Raw genomic sequence first — 15,894 nt, forward strand, 5'->3', positions numbered from 1 at the left:
TTGTTAACTCAGCGCTGATTTTATTGTCAACAAGTTTAGTTCTCTGTTAAATACGCGGATATTTTGTCGTCTCGCTACTTTCTGTACAATTTGTTTAATAAATGGATTGAATTGAACCCCCGAATTTAATTTAATTCGTCATTGCACAGACTTGCACAATCAATGATATTCGTAAATATACTTCAGTATTTAGTTGAATATTTATTTAAAGAACTTCGTGAAAGATAAAAATTAACCTTGTACTGCTAGAGTCTTGATAACCCAAAAAATTGGCGCCGTTTATGGTGAAAGGCTTTTAGCAGGGACGTGAACCGGATGAAAAATTTTGTCGGTTCGGTTCAGCGGTTCGAACCGTTTTTGCACTTTTGGATTGGTTCGCCAAAGCGGTTTTTTTGGTCTTTGAACCGGGGTTTCGGTTCGGTTCAACGGTTCGAAAAACAAACAAGTAATAAAGTCTAAGTTCGGGCGGAACCGAACATTAAATACCCGGCGCAAGTATTAAATATATGATGTTCACCTTTCCGAAAGCCACCGCAACATGGTAAGCCGGGGTGTATCAATTTTGAGTAATTTAGCGTCCTTAAATTTCGAAATATTGAAGTTTCAAGCATTTCTGAAATTTACCGTTACATGAAAAGCGACCTCAATTTTAGTCTGATTTCAATAATTTTCAACGTTTTGCTTTTATTTGGCAAGCACAATAGCCATACCGAGTTTGCTATAAATTGGTTGACCGGTTGCCGAGAAAACGGCGGTGCCACGCCCGTTTTCCAAAATGTTATCATAAACGTATTTCTTCTGTCTGGGTACATTTATCTATTAAAACTTGGTTGAAGCGAACCTTTAACCTTTATGGAAAGTAGTTCGGTTTTCGGTTCGGATCAAACATTTGTGGAAAATTTCGGTTCGGTTAATGGTTCAGTTAATTAGTAGAAAAAAAGCGGTTTTACGTTTCAAAACCGGTTCGGTTCAAAACCGGTTCACGTCCCTGGCCTTTAGTATCACACTTTTAAACTAAAGCTTTCTTAACCCTTTCAGTATAAAATTTCCACCACTGATTCTAAAAATGTTAAAATATGTATACCGGCTAATTTTGTATCGTTCATTTCAAAAATCGCATCACCAAATTTGTAAAGCTTTGAGCTTTCCCGTCATTCAGGGTCCTTCATTATGGCCAGTGATATCTTAGGTGTTTAAAAAATGTCAACTATTTTTATTTTTTGCTTGCATAAAATATACATATTTCAAAGCTATGAATAACACTGTGCCACTAAAACTAAAAAATTTCAGAACACATGAACTATGGGCCAAATACAGTAAACCTGCGTTTTTAGTTTTTGACTCTGATGTCAGCATTTTTTTTCAAAGGACTTTGAAATTCTAAAGATATGATTGATTCAAAAAATTAAATAATATAATCAGTGCAATGTAGAATAACATTATGGGTACCAAATGAAAGAGAAAATTCTATTGATTTTAAAAGCACAATCTGCCTTATCCTGAAGTTGGCCTGAAAAAAATTCACCCGAAAATTTGTCATCCAGCCATAGTAAAACCATGGAAACCCAAAGTGAAAAGTGATCGAGTTCGGGGAAAATGAAACTCACGATAAGGCTGAATAAAGTTTTTTGGTTTACAAGAACGAAAATGTGGTTTTAATAAATTTTATGTTTTCAAGCTAAAGTTTGCAGAACGAAATTCGAATCAAACAATCAATATTGGAAATTTTCAAGGATTTTTAAGGACAAAATTTTTAAAGGACTTTTGCTTACCCATTCGTCCCTATGCACCAAAATATTTATTCTGTTATAATTCTAAAGAATTTTTTCTTATATTTGATACCCTTACCTCTATCATACATTGCACTGAATTTTTTAAATAATTTTTTGAAATAATCATATGTTTTAAATTCCAAAGTCCTTTTAAAAAAAATCCTGACATCAGAGAGAAAAACTAAGTACGCAGTTATACGTGACTCAAACAAATGACCACGTGTTTTTTTTTTTAAATATTCGTAATGTTTTTCGAGCTAATTTTTCAAGCTTTAACAAAAACCACATAAATCACAGTTACAAGCTTTATACAAAATTTAGGAAAATTTTACTAATTTTCATCAAAAATTCATCTTTTTAATCTGATTCTTTAGAACATTTTTGGGTATGCTGATTTTCACTATGTCAAATTCAGTGGCATTTGTTGTCAAATAAGTGAAAACACATTGTAAAATGGGATTTAAAAGCAGTTTATCGACTGATTTGGATCCGGATAGGCCTTTAGTCGTGTACATGCGCTGCTAAATCGGCTATGTGTCCGTTTTTTGGCCTATAACATCATCGGTCAAGGTATGGATAAAGGAGAGAAAATTGTGTCAAAATGTGTCGCCAAATTTTGGAGTCAAAATATAACATAGTGAAAACCAGTCTTAATGAAGTGCAAGTTTAAAACGGCTAAAAAATCCCGTTGATTTCTTAAATTTTTTTTTTGTGACGGATTTTTCACTTTTTCATACAAACATGAATTTCTTATGAAACAAAATGCGGGAGACCGTTAGCAAAAAAATTTCAAAAAATCAACGCCATTTTTTGTAAATTACACTTGTTATATAAAAAAAAACGCAAAAGTAAAACAATTATCAAAAATCAGCGCGATTTTTTAGCTGGTTGAAACTTGCACTTCATTAGACTATGACATTGTATGGGCTAGAAAACTGCATACCCAAATATGTTTTAAAGATTCAGATAAAAATTTGAAATTTTGTTGAATTTTCCTAAATTTTGTATAAAGGTTGAAACTGTGATTTATATGCTTTTTACTACCGGGCAAAAAATTTTGCTTTCAGTTGCCATTTCGTAGTATTGTATACTACATAGAAGGTAAACTTCAAAAGCTAGGGGGGGGCTCGAGCCTCTCATCACATTTTTAATGTATTTTCGTTTGAGATATGGCGTTCTTCAATCAAATTCTGAAGCAGGGCGTTCTTTAATAGTTTTCTGAGATAGGGGAGATAGGGTTTTCTGAGGCGGTTCTAATTGTAATACGGGGACATACCCTGTTAAAATATATTTTTAATGAACTCACTTGAATTAGTTTGCTCAAGAGTGCCTCTTTGAAGTGCCGCTGCTGAAGTACTGCTTTCTGCTCTCTCGCACCATTCTTCATTATCTATGATCATCAAAGTTTCATTTTGTTTTAAATAATGCTCCAGGACTGCTTCACCACAAACTTCGGTTCCGTCGGACTCTAAGACTATTTTGGACCCTTTAATATCAAAATTAAGTGCTGTAAATATTTGGTTATTAGTATTTCAGATAATGTATATACAGATTTTTAAATACACCTGCTTGTATTAATGTATCCGTAGATGCTAAAGTCATAAACGTTTTTTTGGTACGTCTATCAGCGCTCCATACCTTGCACACGTACTCAGCCATTGCAATTATGTATGTACTTTATTATTTACGAATATATATATGGGTAGCTCTAACTATAATATACATGTTATATGTGCTTATTTATGCATGTAAGTATATATTTTAAGAAAAAAGCGTTATCTACATTAATTCTAATCTTTCTTTTCGACAAATGTTGAGAATAAAGAAAGATAATATTTATTTTTTACATACAAAACGTGAACTGGATTTTTAATTAGGATATCAACTAAGTTTATTACACTATACTGCATTTTCGCAGTTAGCGTCCAAAAATATTGAGTTAATTTTAAGGACTGTAATATTGCCCAGGTCGTCAGAATCAATGACAATGAAATGGATTTCTTTGTATTCTGTGCCATGGAATTTAATTTGTTTTGTAACGAGTGTAAAACTTGGGGATAAATTAAAATTAAACATGTTTTCAGAAATAAATTCGTAACTATTGCGAACAATTTTTAATTGAAATCTGGTTTCAAAAAGGTTGGCTTGCATTTGCTGATGTTTTTCAGAAAGAGTTAAAGATACATTTTTAAAATTTTTCATCGTTTTAGATATTTTTTTAAAATATTGATGTTTGTGTTCAAAGCGCATGGTCCATAAATGTTTAAGGGGACCATATCCTCTTATCAGATGTGAATAGTGACATATGGGTGTTTCCATGAAAATGTCAACCAGGACTGAAAAAATAAAAACAACTGAAAAGGGTTTTTAAGACGAATTAATAAGAGTAAAATACTCGAATTTTTATATTATAGAAGTATTTCAGCTTATTGCAATTTTAAAACTCAAAAATTGAAGAGTAAAACTGAGTGTCTCTTCGACTCAGTTTTCTCTAATGAAATGAATTATTTTCTCTTTCCTATTAACTAAATTAACAGATTTGAAACATTACAATTACATCTTAAAATTAAATTTGCAATAACAACTAACTATAAAAATGAGGAAAAGGAGAAGTTAGAGCTCGGTTAACGGTAATTTTTTGATTTGCTTCTGATAGTGTTCTAATGTCGCGTACGTTATGCAAAAACATTGTTTGTCTATGTCATTTGTATATTGGCAGTCGCAGGTAATGCAGATTACAATTCTTAAGCGAGAATTCTTCCAGTTAAAGATATACAGTAAAATTTTCTTTCCAACCGAAGTAAAACAAATTTTATTACCCTTTAAAGTTTGTCGCATACGTTATTGTAAGTACGAAAATTTCAATCAAATACATCAAAACCAATGTTAATTGCAAATTTTCCATTTAAATTATTCAAAATAGTTGTAAAACAATGAAACGGTGGCGGGAAGAGTTCTCAATAAATACATTTTATTACTTACGAGAAAAATTGTCGCGTACGTTATGTGGCGTACGTTATTGTTTTTTTTTAATATAAAACTAGCCAGAGATAATTTCTCTTAAAATATGAAAGGATTGTAAAGGTACCTTATTTAGCTTAGTTTAGGAATGTTTAAAGAAAAGAAAAACTCCCATGATTCGCAGACTTTCGCATATATGCGTGTTTCCATGAAAATGTAAACCGAAAATGCAAGCAAATGAATTCAAACGGCTTTATAACTTTAAATTTCGTATTCAGATGGCTGAAAAAGGTTTTGAAAACGCGAAACGGTGGAGAGAAGAACTGAAAAAATTTAATTTAGTATGTGTTACTAGTAAAAATATTGTATGGGGGAAAAATATGGCGCGTACGTTATGTCGCGTACGTTATTATAATTTTTTTTAATAAAAACTAATCAGAGATAATTTCTATAAAAAAATGGAAGGATTGTAAAGGTACATTATTTAGCTTAGTTTAGGAATTTTTAAAGAAAAGAAAAACTCTCATGATTCGCAGACTTTCGCATATATGAATATGTGCCTTAAAACCACTTCTTTTTTTGTCGCGTACGTTATCACCTGGTTTTGAACGGATATTTTCCACACCAAAGTTTCGAGGCTGCTTATTTTTTTCTCAAAAATAGTACCCTTTGGTTGCAACATAACCGTAATCTCTTTTTTCTGTAACTTCTATTTTTGATAGATTTATGTCACTCTATAAGCGTACGAATGTCGCGTACGGCTGTATGGAAACACCCATATACAATGATGTTTTGGTCGCAACTTTGAAAGTGGAAAACATTCTCTTCTATATTCCATATATACTGTGATACAATGTGAAAGTAAAGAGATTTGATTTTCATCTAAATCAGAGCTGTTTATCAACCTACACATTTCAATAATTACAGTGAGAAACTTCCACACCGGATCTTTATTTATCGATGACTTGTTCAAAAATATGAAGGGAAATATCATTAAGAAATGTAGGATTTCATCGGCCTTTCCTGGATTTTTTTTTCATATTGAGATTAACATGTGGGAAAGACAGTTTTAATTTAAAATTTGTTTCTCAATGATGAAAGGCTCATATTTGTTGAAAATACTTATGTATTTAAATATGTATTTGTATTTGTATATGTGCATATAAAATGCACTCATAAGCTTATTATGCTTTATTTACCAGCTTCGCATAATTGTAATACTTATAAGCATATTCTTGATACATTAAACAGTCAGTCCACTCATAAACCTCAAACCGTCGTGTTCTTTATTCTCTCTCTACAATATTTATGTAATCAATTGAAATAACATCTTGTATACACATATATTTACACACTTCCATCAAGTCGTGGGGTATAATACCCTCAAATAAATCGTGTGATATGCAGGGAGGAAGTCCATCACAAACATGAAAGTAGCCTAATTCATTTAAACATGAGTCTTTTTTTATTCCCATACCAAAATCAGGAGAATTTGAAAGGTTATTTAGGCATGCTTCATAGTTTTGGCGGGTACGCTTTTCACCGATATTTACATTAAAAGATATTAAATTTTCTCTCTTGAACAAACAATATCGACACATAAACTGAAGTTTTCAGTGTAGCCGCCTATTTGGTGGCTGCCTAAATTGTCACCAAGCATTGAAAATAAAGTTCCACGATAGTTCTGGTTAGAACCGTCTAAAAGAAAGTCAATTCCGTTTTCTTCTAGTTTTCGTAAATCGCATATTAAAGGAACCATAATTTTTTCAAATCCGAATAACTTTATGTAAGTATCTTTACAAAGCAAAACTAATTGGATATTATGAATATTTGATCTAAATTCTTTTGGAATATTTCCAATCATCATATAAACGCCTAGCAACTTGTGCTTCTTTTTAGACGAAGCTAAAGGATTGCAGTTTTCGAAGGCATCCTGAAATAAAAGCAATTCAATTCTGTTTAAATTTTCATAGAAAAACGGAATAACAATTCACATTTGACACTTTTTTGCTACTAAAAAGTTTAAAAACTATTTTGCCACCCAATAGAACTTCAAGTGTTTTAAGAATTGGAATATAATGAAAAATACATTTTTTGTGATATTGATCAAAACCAAGATGAATTTCTTTCGGAGAAACGTAATTATTTTTATTTCTTAAGAAATTATTTCTTTTATATGCCGACTCAGATTTAACAATTTCGGAAATTAAACTTTTGTTTGATACCGCACTTGTAAACATTTCTTTGTATTCTGACAAATTAAGAGTATCACATAAATCAAAAATTGTATTTTCTCTTTTCTTTATCATGGGATTCTAAAATATCTTTTAACTCAATTACAAAAGAATCTAAGGCAATATCGTTGACCCCAAATTTAAATTTCAATGTTGCGAAAAAGTTGTCAAAGGATTTTGAGCTAGAGCTTTGAGGGTTATCCATTAAGCGTTTCTCCAAATGCGTGGTTTCTTCATTGGAAGGAGTATCAAGTGCCTCCTGATCTGATGGCTTTGCTCCTTTTACCCTTTTATGCTTTCTGAAAACGTGCATCTTAAAACAACCAGAGTTTACGAAAGATTTAGAACAGTCAAAGGGGCAAACAATCAAAGTTTTGTTAAACAAATGTATCTGTATGTGAGAAGTCATATCTTTAACACTTTTTGTTTTGAAAATATAAGCCGAACATTTGTAGTCTACATTTGCGTTATTTTCACAATCTTTTACAGCACTTTTGTGATGTCGGTACAAGTGCACATAGAATGAATAATAATTCTGAAATGTTTTTATGCATCCTGGTTGCAAACACTTAAATTCAACACATTTATCATTTTTGTGCAAATACAGGTGCCTATTATAAGATTTAATATCATTTAAACTAAGGTTACAAATCGTACACAGTAACATACCAACGTCTTTTACAATAATATAGCACAGAAATTGATTATTTTACGCTTATTTACACTTTTATTTTCCCGACGCCACAGAGCAACACACAATTTCGCAATAAAATCTTCACCGCGTTGTTAGGAGTGCAAATTTTTTACATCGCGAATATGTGCAGTATATCGAAAGATTTTTTCGATACCTCAGCCTAAAGCGGCGAATACACGAGGAACATTGTTACAAACACAAGTTTCAAACATGCAATGCTACAGTCAATGTTACCCATGTGTGGGCAGTCATTGCGCCATATAAAATATATAAACCATTTTAACTTGGAACGTACAAGTGTTTTATCGATTATATCATTAACTTTGAAATTGAAAGCATACCTTCGCTAACCTCATTTCGATAGTTTTGTTGAGCAAAGAACCGTTATATCTAATTCAGCTGCTGTGGTGTGCGTAAATTTACTAAGAAAGTTTAATTTCACCCGAAAAAAAATTCATATTTATCGTGTAAATTTACGAAAAAATTGCAAAAATAAACAAAAATATACTCGATTTATAGTCGCACTTTTAAACAGACTTTTTAGAGTGTAATTTAGCTGCTGTGGTGTGCGTAAATTTTACTACGCTAGTGTGTACAAGCCACAAAATACACATCTGTTGTTTAATTTCACCCGAAGAATTGTATAAAGTCGCCAAAAAAAGGATTTTTACACACGAAAATGTGTAAACGTGACAAATACATATTTATCGTGTAAATTTACGAAAAAATTGTAAAACCAAACAAAAATATACCCAATTTTTAGTCGCATTTTTAAACAGACTTTTTAGAGTGTAGAAAGACTAGTCAATGCATAAAATTATTTTAGGTTAACAAAAGTTATACGGAGCTAAGCTTTACATCAAAAGTCATTTGTGTATTACTTAAAACTTACTTGTTTATGTCAATGTTATTGTGGCTTGTTAACATTTTTTATTTTTAATATTTTTATTGAGCTTTGTACCACGATTGTTTATTAGGAAAAATTTAAAAAGCAACAAAGTTTAAGCGGTAGAAGTTATAGCACTATTTCGGAGATCACCACATCTCCTCATCAGACTTCTTTTTTCTAGACTTCAGCAGGGATCGAACCTGCGAATTCGATGTTCAAAGTCAGAAGCCTTAACCACTGAGCTATGTACATCCCGTAAACTCTTGTTGCTAATTCATTTACCTTATTCAACCAACTACTATCAAGTGCAGCTGATTTGCCGCTATTTAAACTCGGCAGCGTGGTTGTTGTCATTCTATATATCCATTTCGTTATCTTAATATAGAAAGGCCCTAACTCATATAGTAGCTGAAAGGCAAAAAAGCCGTAACTGATTAAAATTTTTTATTGCTTAAGATGATGTGTGGACTTATAAATTCGATGAAATGTATCATAATCAATTAAAAAGGGAATTTTGGATTTTTACTTAGTTACGGCTTTTTGTATATCAGCGACGATGTGAGATAGGGCCTTTCTATATTAAGGTAACGATTTGCTTATTTGCTTTTTTGTATAGTTTCAGGCAGGCTCTTCCTAAACTATGTATTTGTCAATGTTATTGTGGCTTGTTAACATTTTATTTTTAATATTTTTATTGAGCTTTGTACCACGATTGTTTATTAGGAAAAATTTAAAAAGCAACAAAGTTTAAGCGGTAGAAGTTATAGCACTATTTCGGAGATCACCACATCTCCTCATCAGACTTCTTTTTTCTAGACTTCAGTAGGGATCGAACCTGCGAATTCGATGTTCAAAGTCAGAAGCGTTAACCACTGAGCTATGTACATCCCGTAAACTCTTGTTGCTAATTCATTTTCCTTATTCAACCAACTACTATGAAGTGCAGCTGATTTGCCGCTATTTAAACTCGACAGCGTGGTTGTTGTCATTCTATACATCCATTTGCTTATTTGCTTTTTTGTATAGTTTCAGGCAGGCTCTTCCTAAACTATGTAATTGTCAATGTTATTGTGGCTTGTTAACATTTTTTATTTTTAATATTTTTATTGAGCTTTGTACCACGATTGTTTATTAGGAAAAAATGAAAAAGCAACAAAGTTTAAGCGGTAGAAGTTATAGCACTATTTCGGAGATCACCACATCTCCTCATCAGACTTCTTTTTTCTAGACTTCAGCAGGGATCGGCGGCTCCTAGACCCGTACATTTGTCAAGCTTATTTTTACCTTACTTAGTTATGTACATACAGTATATTTTGCTTTGCTGCCTCTATGCTTAAGTGCACATTTAAGATACCTACCCCAAAATGCGCATCAGAGGCATTATTTTTAACATTTATAAGGAAACTGCTCCGATAAATGCATTTAGCATACCTGCACATTGGCGATACCTGCCTTAAAAAATATGCGACTAGTATCAATTATCAAAGAAAGTATTGCGTTTACCTGCACTGGCCCTACAATTACCTAATTTTAAAACTTTTTATTTATTTTGTTCATCTCGCAGACCAACGAAAATGGCTATAAATTTATGTAGTTATATAGATAATTAGATACTATTCGGTAAAAATTTCGCTTGCAGTAATTTCTACGTGGTAAGTGCTTCTCCATTATTTGCTTTCATAGAGATTTGGATACCTTCCTCATTGAAGTAGTAAAGAAAATTCGCTTAAGTGCCTTTTTCGGTTAAGTGCACAAGTTTTTCGTGCAAAGAAGGATGTGCAGCTAAGCAAAATATACTGTATACATATATACTTATAATAAATACGTGTATGCAAACGAGTGATGTATAAAAAGTCTACGTCAGCATTTTATTTTCTGCAACGATTTTTCACTTCCGAATGCTTTATTAAAACTATAAAATATGCGAATTTTTTGCCATTTTTTCTTTTGAGGGCGTAAAAGTCCAACGGACCTCAGATTCGGGTTAAACGGGTCGAATTACAAAGCAGACATCACTTTTTTTGTGTTCTATGTATAATATGTTCTTAAATATCTATATGCTGTCTGCTTTTTACCTGGAAATCTTATTTTAAGTATAAAAACCAGCAAAAAAATGTATTTACTGCCGTCAAACGCCGTTTTCGTAAATGGTAGGAATGAAGCCATTTTGGTAGATATTTTATTCAGCTCTTGGTAGGAAATAAAGTTTTTCAGTGTCAACCCTGATTGCAGTATTGCTTAGTCGGAGGGAAATATTTTCAGAAAGGGCAGAGGAAAAAGGGGCAACATTACTTCGAGGAAAGAAAACGCTATTGATTTATATCGAATGAGTCGGTCGCAGTGGTCCGAGGCTTCGGCACGGATATTTCATTCTTTAAATTTTTAATAATTTAATTTTAAATTTTATTTTGATGTGCATATATGTATGTATGTATGTATTCGAAACGTTCCCGTTGTCAATGACCTGCTCACTCTCTGCAACTGCCTATCAGAGAGCAATAATAAGTAACAATAAAGTATGTTGGCATTCGGTTCATTCCCATACAACCCGGTTCGGATTCGGTATTTATAGAGTAAGCGAAAATTTTTCTCTCGAAAATGGAAAAATGCCCAGAAGGATGGGAACGCAAAAAACCAAATTTCGTGCCCAGAATTTGAAAAATAGCTGATTCACGTGTTTTTTGTTGTTGACACTTAAATGCAAACACTTGGAAATTAAATTTTGATTTCACAAATTTGATTATATTAAAAAATAAGCATATATAAAGAACTAAAATACATGAAAACACAAAAAGCTGATATGCACTTTGACACTTTATCCGTTTTTACCTGGAGAACAAGTCCGGGATGTTTCGGAGGAAAAGAAGACACTTACGATGAAATTGGGATCCCCCGGGAAGCCGCGTTGAGTACGGGAAGGAACCTATTGTGATACAATTATTCACAGGTACTAATTCTGCTCGTCGAGCAAAAATTTGAACGAATTTGTACGAGCTCTCATTGTTTTTGTTCAAATTGAGTTCGTGCAGCCAAAAAATTATCCATCACTCAAAAATTTTCAGCGCGAATTGGGTTCTCTTGAAGAGAAGTTGCAAATTCCAGCTGGAAAAAATTTTGCCAGCAAGAATTTGCAATTAGGAAAAACATATGATTGTGGCACATGGTTGCATTTTTTGTCGTTAATAATTCGTTAAGTTTAAAAATTTACAAACTTGAGCGATTTTAACATGAAAAATGTAACTAAATGTACTTGTTTATTTAATTAATTTAGTTAATTCCAATGATTTGGAAGGTACTCAGCTGAAAAAAACCGTATTCGTAATCGGAATGCAATCGCAACCAGAATCGATTTAGGAAACGCGACAGATACTAAGAAAGTCGGAATAACAAGAAATATACAAGGTGATCCTGTTTTTGACCCTCTGAAAGAATTTTAAAAATTCTATAAATTGCATTATGTTTGAAATACAACCGTGGATACCAGCGGAATTCATACAAATTTGCGTTCGTGCAGAAGTTTGCAAGTTTCTCTACTTGAGAGAGAATTCTGACTATCTGATATTTTGAGTGATAGTTCTCACTGGATTTTCGAAGAACAAACCTATTGCTTTACATAGAAATTCGTGCCTTTTTATCATGGTACAATAATTACAGGTATTGTCTTCCCATAGAGTTTTGCTTCACATCGAAATTCGTGCTCCCTTATTTTAATTTTTACGCAGTTCAGTGTTGATTCTTTTACTTTTATTTGGCATTGCTTTTCGTTTTCGCACAATTTATTTTTTATAATTTTTCAAAACAAAAGAAAAAACGTTGGAAATGAAGTGAGCCATACAAATTATGAATATATTTACAAGCAAATGTTCTGTTCCGCCTTTTGCAAATTGAATAATTTCCCTGCAAGAAGGTTTGTTTAAAAAAGTACGTAAACATATATGGTATATGGGGCATGGAAATATCCCTTTTCCCTAGCAGTAAACCTTTTAGTGTGGGCAACAATGATACTTTTTAAATAAGGTGGATCGGAATATGCGCTCTCTGGGAAGACAATACCTGTAATTATTGTATCATGTCTTTTTATTGTTTAGGTTTTGTTTTCTGGCCGTTTATTGTTTTTGAGCTCCAGGCCGAGGGTAAATAAAACAATTGGATGTCTTATATTCCTTTTTGTTTATTACTGAAGATATTTCGCCTTTAATCTAAAGGCATCTTCAGGACTGCAAAAACACAATATGCATACATATACAAATAACTATTTACAAAACGTACAACAAAACACAACTTACAATCTTGGCTTTGCCTGGTCGACTGCGCGAAAATGCATTAACAAACAAACTTGGTGACAATAAGTATAAGCATGAAAATGTAAGCAATTCAAAATACAGTAATCATAAACAAAAAACATACAAACAACAATACATGAAGCGATGAACAGTAAGACGAAGAATTGTATGTATGTGCCATCCCAACATTACATTATTGTTGTCCATATCGTTTATTATAATTTTTCTCTTGTTGCAAGATACCTACATTTTCGAAGTCAGAATAATGTCCCATTTCCTGACAGTGAGATGACAAGGCTGTCTTATTGTCCGAGGAATTACTTCTTAGCTTAATATTAGACTTGTGAGCGGAAATCCTTGTCTTTAGTTTAGATTTTGTTGTCCCCACATATACCATATTGCATACGTGGGACCCGTCGCCATTGCATGATATTTTGTAAACTACGTCAGATTTCTCACTTCTGGGAATTTTGTCTTTGGTATTGCTATAGATCTGCTGAAATGTGTTGACATAAGTGAATGCTATTTGAAAATTCTCCTTGTCATACATTTTAGAATGTTTAATCCTCTCCGATAATCCCGGAATATAGGTCGCCGATTTATAAACTTTGTTATTTAAATCTTTATGTTTTTCCCCCTTATTGTTACTGACGTAGTAGTTGCGTATGAGATTATTTATTATACCTCGGGGAAATTCGTTTCGTTCTAGGATTTCTTTAATTGTGGTAATACTCTTCGTGTGAGAAATTTTGTCACTTATGGAGAGAACTCGTCCTGCATTCATGACCTTTGCTCGTAGATCTTGTCATTATACTTGAAAAAGCGGTTTTCTTTTATACAAAATTTTAGTACGGTTCAAAATAGATCCTTAGTGAACGGTGTGTGCTCCTGTATAGAACTCCATTTTGAGTCTATGATTTCAATGGCAAAATCTACGGGTATACTCGGAAACCGCAAAACAACATCAAATGACACTAAACTTTCATCATCATAAATAAACGTACTTTCAATCTTTTCTCTGAATTCCATTCCATTCTTATTCCTTTACATTATATTTTGAGGATTTTGTTAGATTTTTAAGTATACGGACAACATATTTACATAAATTATAACTCGGTGAGTTAATGGACGAACATATAGGTCTCAAATGGATTCCTTCTTTATGGATTTTGGGTAATCCGTAAATGCTTGGGGGTTCGCGGTTTTGCTAGAAAGTAAGTGCTTTTCCCTTAAATCAATCATTTTGGTTTTGTACATTCGCTCTACAATTTCATTATTTTTGTCTTGTAGTTTATTCGTCGGGTCGCGCTTTAAAACCCGGTAGGTGGAGATTTCATTAACAATCTTTTGCATCTTCATATCATATTCAGATTGTTCCATCATAACAGTAACGTTCCCTTTGTCGGCATTGAGAATCAAAAATTGCTTATTGGTTTTTAAGAATGTCTTAGCAGAATGGAGCGTGGCGCGAATAAACCTATCTCTCATTGTATTTTTCGTCCTATTGAGATGGTCACGTATTAACATCGTTAAATTGTTTCTTTCAATTTCTTGTTTTTCCCTATCCTTAATTGTCTGTATGCAATTTTCCCCGTCTGCAATAATTTTCAATAATGGAAACTCTTTATTGTTCGTTGGAAAGGTAAATTTTGGACCTAATGAGAGCAGCCACTGAACCTCCTCTGGAATTTCTGAAGTTGTAGTATTGTAAAATCATTCTGGTACACCCCTAATATTTAGTAGTTGTTCTTGTTTGTCTGTTAGTTTTTCGTACTTGCTTGTTTGTCTTTTCTTAATATTTGTCATGAGGTTATTTTAAAATTTTAGATTAAAGGCGAAATATCGACAGCAATAAACAAAAACGAATATAAGACATCCAATTGTTTTATTTACCCTCGGCCTAGAGCTCAAAAAACAATCAAAAGATGTATTTTTATTTTGATTTTGACGCTTTTCTTTCACTTTAGTTGGCCTTGCTTTCGGTTTTTGATCAATTTAATTTTTTTAATTTTCCAAACAACAAAAAAACAGTTGAAAAAAGTTAGGAATTAAAATTTTTACAAATTAAATGTTTATGTTCGGTTTTTGGAATTTAAATAAGTTCTCTGCAAAAAAGGTTGTTGAAAAAATACATATCTGTTATGTGCTTGAAAATATTAATTTTTCCCACAATCCGTACCTTAAACCTTTAAGTGTGGGCAACAATGATGTTTTGTTGTAATAAAGACAGAACTGAATGTGCGCTATCTGGGAAGACAATATCTGTAAATATTTACATATTCTATGTGTTGGCACTATATCCAAACACAAACGCCTGTTAAGCAAAGAGTGAAACAATTGTTATTTAAGACAATCAAAAAAAACATTTTATGAAGAAAATCCCCGCTATTCTCCCAAGCCGCCTCCCTGGCTACGCCATTGGCTTGCTGTATTAAAAAGTTTAAACAATTCGTAACCACGGTTGCCACTTTAGTACAATTGTACCAAATATGGGCCTTTTTTCTACATTTGGGCCTTTGGGCCTTTTTCGTTTGTTGTGGGCCTTTTTGAAGCAACGTTCGTTTGAATAAGCAGCACTCACAGTTTCAAACTTTATACAAAATTTAGGAAAATTCGACAAATTTTCATCAAAATTTCAACTTTTTGATCTGAATCTTTAGAACATTTTTAGGTATGCAGTTTTATAGCTATATTTATTGAAGTGCCAAAAAAATCGCGTTGATTTTTGGGAATTTTTGTTTGGAGGCTGTTTTTGCGGTGTTTTTTTTTTAATATAACAAGTGCAATTTACAAAAACTGGAGTTGATTTTATGAAATTTGGTTACCTACGGTCTCCCGCATTTTATTTCATAAGAAATGCATGCCTTCATGGAAAAAAGTAGAAAAATCCGTCACCAAAAAAATCTCAAAAATCAATACGACTTTTTAGGCGGTTGAAACTTGCACTGTATTAAACTAAAATTGTAAGGGCTATGTATGTATGTACAGTGACGAGCAAAACTGTAACATGATGTTGTTGTAATGTATACATTCATATTGTATGTACACCTTAACATAAATA

The sequence above is a fragment of the Rhagoletis pomonella genome, unplaced genomic scaffold (assembly GCF_013731165.1).
Source record: "Rhagoletis pomonella isolate Grant_MI unplaced genomic scaffold, Rhpom_1.0 Rhpom_scaffold_00002, whole genome shotgun sequence".
Taxonomy (NCBI): domain Eukaryota; kingdom Metazoa; phylum Arthropoda; class Insecta; order Diptera; family Tephritidae; genus Rhagoletis; species Rhagoletis pomonella.